Source organism: Acomys minous (assembly GCF_964271855.1).
Source record: "Acomys minous genome assembly, chromosome: 14".
Taxonomy (NCBI): domain Eukaryota; kingdom Metazoa; phylum Chordata; class Mammalia; order Rodentia; family Muridae; genus Acomys; species Acomys minous.
The window spans coordinates 18,506,129-18,511,608 of NC_140496.1; the positions used below are offsets into that span (position 1 = coordinate 18,506,129).

The following is a 5,480-nucleotide window of genomic DNA, read 5'->3' on the forward strand; positions in this document are numbered from 1 at the left end:
AGTGACATGGAAAGAAAAGCCCTGGTTTTAGAAGACCCAGCTTTCAGTCCCAGCTCTGCCAGTGACCAGTCTGTTCACTTTGACCAGTCACTTCCCTGTTCTGGGCCTTTTTCTCACAGAGTTGTGCTACATACAACCTCTGAAAGCCCTATTCAAGTTCTCCTGTGACTCCTGCCTTCACAAAGGCAGAACTAATGAGGGTGCTGACTCTTCCTGATAAAACAAGTTGAAACATAGTTGCAAATTCTTCCTTCTTGAAATCTCAAACGAGATACTTTGTAGATATCTTGTGTAGAATGCTCCAGGATGACTGAACAGAATAATCTTGGTCCTTGACTGTAGATAAATCAGTTTCTCTCTCTCTCTCTCCTCCCTCTCTCTCAGTCAATAAAATATTTCAAATCCAAGAATTTGATGTGTACACATGCCGAGGAAATGAAACATTTTCACCAAACTAGTTTTTAGACTGAATATGACTAAAATCTAAAATAACATTAACTGTAAGACCTCAGTAATTCTTGATAACCTAGGCTTAGAGATGCAACGTGGCTTTGCTGTATCACTTTGAAACTGACCTGACATTTTCAACAAGAAAACAGCTGACTAATAAAATTAGCTTCTGCTCTCTTACTTCTTACTCAGTCTTTCACTCTTCCTCGGTTTCTTTCTCTGTCCCTCTCTTTCTCTCTCTGGGGTACCCCTTCCTACTTTCTTTCTCCCTCCCCCCCATGCTCACTTAATAAACCTCATATAATCTAAAAAATAAAAGTAAAAGTAAAAATTAGCTTCCAATGAAATGTCTTGAGTTTGTTATTAAATTATTATTATTATTATTATTATTATTATTATTATTATTATTATTATTATTCTTTTCTTTTCTTTTTTTGAGACAAGGTCTCTCTGTGTTCGCCTTGGCTGTCCTGGTCTCGCTCTATAGACCAGGATAGCCTCGAACTCACAGCGATCCACCTGCCTCTGCTTCCCGAGTGCAGGGACTAAAGGTGTGCGCCACCACGCCCGGCCTTATTTTTGTTTTTCAAGACAGGGTTTCTCTGTGTCATGCTGGCTGTCCTGGACTCACTTTGTAGACCAATCTGGCCTGGAACTTAAAGAGATCCACCTGCCTCTGCCTCCTGAGTGCTGGGATCAAAGGCATGTGCCACCACCCCTGGCTACATTGTTATTAAATTATTGTGTACCATTGGGCAGCTTAGATGGGGGGGGGGGGTAGGCAGGACCTGGGTTCACTCCCCAGAAATTGTGTGTGGGGGTGCTGGGCTGCTTATGATAAAATGGGATCATAATAACACTATTCTTATAAGCTTCCTGTGTTCTTAAAATGTCTCCACAGAGTTGTGATTTAGGTTCATGATCAAGTAATGAAAAATTTATTTAACAAAGCACTTACTTTTCCCCTGCCCTCACCCAAACTTGTTCTCAATCTGGAAGACTTTTTAATTAGTAATGGATTTTCTTTTTCATTTTTACTATGTCTGTGCTAGGACACATGTGTATACATGGGTTCACGTGTGAGTACAAGCACTCATCCACAAAGTGTGGAGGTGAGAAGACAACCACAGTGTAAACCAAGCTAGCTGGGCAAGGCATGGTGTCACACACCTGTGATCCCAGCACTCTGGAGGCAGAGGCAGACGGATCGCTGTGAGTTCAAGGCCAGCCTGGTCTACAAAGTGAGTCCAGGACAGCCAAGGCTGCACAGAGAAACCTTGTCTCCATTTTATTTTATTTTTTTTTATTTTAATTTTATTTTTTTTTACAACACATCTCTCCCAACAGGGTTTATTTATCTAACATGTAATCTCTGAGACAATCTGCTTGTAAATAAAGACCACTGGAAGACCTTTACTTTTATCTGCATTTATTTTATGCAGAATTTATTCCCGTGCCATCAGTTTTTGTTTCTTTAGTTTCTTCTGGGATATCTTCTTCTTCTGTGCCACCTCCTCCTCGGGCTTTGGAACAATCTGCTCCTTTTCAGTGAGGATCATCTCAGTGTGGCAGGGGGAGCTCATGTATGGGTTAATCCGGCCATGCGTCGGCACATCTTAGGTGCCTTGTTCACCTGGATGTGTTCAATGACCAGGGAATCTACATCTAAACCCTTAAGTTCAGCATTACTTTCTGCATTTTTCAGCATGTGCAGCAAAAACTCAGCGCTCTTTTTTGGCCACCGACCCTGAGTCCAGCCCCACTGCTTGGCCTGGGCGCACCTCCCGACTCCACCATTATAGCGCCGGAATGGCACACACTGCTTCTCTAAAGTGACATCTTTCAGATACTTGGTGGCTTTCCGGATATGCAGACCCTTGATGGCCTGGGCAGTTTCCCCGGGTGTTCTTAAAGTGAACACGAAGATTTGAACCTCTTGATTTGCATGATTTTGTAGGGTTTTCCGGGTCAAGTGGGTGGCGAACCATCTTCACAGGTCACCTCAGGCCGCTTACAGGAAGAGCCCTGTCTCCATTTTATAGCTTTAGGCTTCTACAATTATTTCATTAAGGCTTTACATTACAATAGCAATGACAGGAAAACTTTTAGAACCCCAGTTAGATTTTGGGAGGGGCATGGATATATGTGTGTATGGTAGTGTGTGTGTGTGTGTGTGTGTGTGTGTGTGTGTGTGTGTGTGTGTGCAGGGATGTATATATGTGCAGGTACACCAGTACATGTGTGTGCATGTGAGTGTAGAGGCCAGAGGTTGATACCACATGTGGAGGAATTTTAATCCAGCAACAAGTCTACTTTGGCTGGAATGCAGTCCCAGCCTTAATACACACCTTTACTCCCAAACAATGAACGTAAAGTTGGTTGTAGAAAGAAGCAGTCATGTTTGAAAGTGAAGTCTAATCGAGTGGCAGGCAAAATGATGAATCAGAGAAAGATTTGACAGAATAGGCTATGCTCAACTCTCATGAGAACAGAAAGGAAAGAGAGGCTACTTAAAAGGGAGCAGGGGAGGGGAGGTGGCAGTTTTCCCAGGACAGTTGTAGAAAGATAGGTTGCAGAGAGAACAAGTTAAACACAGGTGTAGATAGATCAGACAGAGAATGAGGAGACAGAAGATCAGAACAGATCGCTAGAGTTAGTCTAAGGCCAAACAAAGCAATTCAGTCAAAGGCAGAGAGAGAAGCCAGATCGAATCAGTCAGCTTGAAGAGGCATTTGAGTCAGAACAGCTGAGTTGAGCCAGCCAGCCAGAGTTCAGAAAGGGCTAGAAAGGGTGAGCTTATTCAGCAGTAAGTCTCAGAGGCTGAAACATTCTAGGCCTAGATTAGATTGTACAGAGGCTAGAAGCTTCCAGGATTAGGCCTACGTTAGTAGACAGAGGCATTAAGCCACCAAGATGACAATTAAATCAAGTGAGTAAGAGTTTTAACAGTCACGTCCCTCTCAAAAGTTTAACAGTCACATGCCTCTCTTCACTTTATACATTGAGTCAGGCTCTCTCACTTGAACTCTGAGCTTGGCAATTCAGCTAGTCTAGCTAGCTGTCTCACTCAGGGGACCCTCTGGCTTTCTAGCCTGAGCAGTGGAGCTACAGGCAGTCTACCTCCTCATGATTTCACGGCAATGTCTTTGCCTATTGAGCCGTCTCCCCGGCCCAGGCACTTTTTAAAAAATATAATTTATTTATTTTATTTGCGTTGGTGTTTTGCCTACATGTTTCTCTGTGAGAGGGTGTCACATCCTCTGGTACTGGAGTTACGGACAGTTGGGAGCTGCCATGTGGGTGTTGGGAATTGAATTCAGGACCTCAGGCAGTGCTTTTAACCTCTGAACTATCTCCCCAGCTCAGGCACTTAAAAACAAAAAACTAAGCAAAACAAAAAACCAAACAAACTATAATTCATGAGAGCTGGCACAATGGCTCCATGGGTAAAACACTTGTTTTGAAAGCCTCTTAAACTGGGTTTAATCACTAGTACCCATATAAAGATGGAAGGTGAGGAAGGTAAGAGCTGGCTCCAGGGTTGCCTGCTCACCTCTACAGAGCCTCTATGCCACATGTTTTTCTCCTCACTAATAATAAACATTTTTTTAAAATTTTAAAGATTGTATTTATTATTTATACAGTATTCTGCCTCCATGTGTGCCTGCATGCCAGAAGAAGGCACCAAGTCTCATTACAGATGCTTGTGAGCCACCATGTGGTTGCTGGGAATTGAACTCAGGACCTTTGGGAGAGCAGGCAGTGCTCTTAACCTCTAAGCCATCTCTCCAGCCCCCAATAATAAACATATTTTTTAAAGTATACTTCATGGCCTAGGGAGATGGCTCATGGGGTAAGAGTACTTGCAATGCAAGCATGAGGACCTGAGTTCAAATCTCCTCCCCTAAATAATAACTGAGCATGGCCACACAAGGCCTATCACCCTACAGCTGTCCCATGTGGAGGCAGAAGGATTGGTTGAGCTTGTTGGCTGCCTCCAAGTTCAGTAAAAATCTCTTCTTGTGCTGGGAATTGAAATCAAGTCTTTGCATGGTAGACAAGCACTCTACCAACTGAACTATATCCCCAGCTTTGTCTCTTTCTCTTTCCCCATTTTTTTTTTTGAGACAGGTTTTCTTTGTCTGGCCCTGGGTGTCCTAGAACTTGCTCTGTAGACCAGGCTGGCCTCGAACTCACAGAGATCTATCTACCTGCATCTGCCTCTTAAATGCTGGGATTAAAGTCATGTATTACCACTGCCCAGACCCCATTTTTTTTGTTTGTATGTTTGTTTATTCGTTTATTTTGTTTTGTTTTTACACAGAATCCTGCTATGTAGCCCTAGCTTGCCCTTGTACTTGGCTGTAGAGCACAGGCTTAGCCTCAAACTCACGGTGATCCTGTGTGCTGCCTTAACTTGCCAATTTAATGGGGTTTGGGCATGTCTGTGAGGGATTACCAAGATTAGGTTAATTAAAGTAGAAGAAGCCATCCTAAATGTGAGTGGGCTGGGGTCCTGGACTCAGTGAAGAAGAAAGAAGCCAGCTGAGCACAGCCCTTCCCTGCTGTCTGCGTCCTAACCACAGACGCAGGTGACCAGCTCCCCATGGCTCCAGCCTCCATGACTTCTCCAACACAATGGAGCACAGCCTGGGACTGGAAGCCAAAGCCAAACCCTTCCTTGAGATAGTTTTGTCAGGCATTTTGTTTCAGCAACAGGTAACTATCCTAGGGTCATTCCTGTTGCTGTGAGAAAACATCTTGGCCAAAAGTCACTTAAGGGTTTATTGGGCTTTACCATTCCAGACCACAGTTCATCACTTAGGAAAGGCAAGACAGGAGCTTGAAGGCTGGCCTACTTACTGTTCCCACAGTATTACCTCAGACCAAGGAGCTCAATTCACAGCCAAAGGAGTTCAGGGGGAGCTATGGAAGATCCTGTTTGCAGGCTTATGCTCTGCTAGCTTTCAGATGCATTTCAGGACCTCCTGCCTAGGGCATGGTGCCACCAACTATTAAAATCAAGACAA

At 43.8% G+C, this 5,480-nt stretch overlaps 1 pseudogene across 1 annotated transcript; it reads right to left on the reverse strand.

Annotated features, from left to right (window-relative positions):
* Positions 1-1,862: 1,862 nt before the first annotated feature.
* On the reverse strand, positions 1,863-2,482 carry LOC311582587 (large ribosomal subunit protein uL22-like; annotated as a pseudogene). The gene has a single exon. The product of its transcript is annotated as a large ribosomal subunit protein uL22-like (transcript).
* Positions 2,483-5,480: the final 2,998 nt, after the last annotated feature.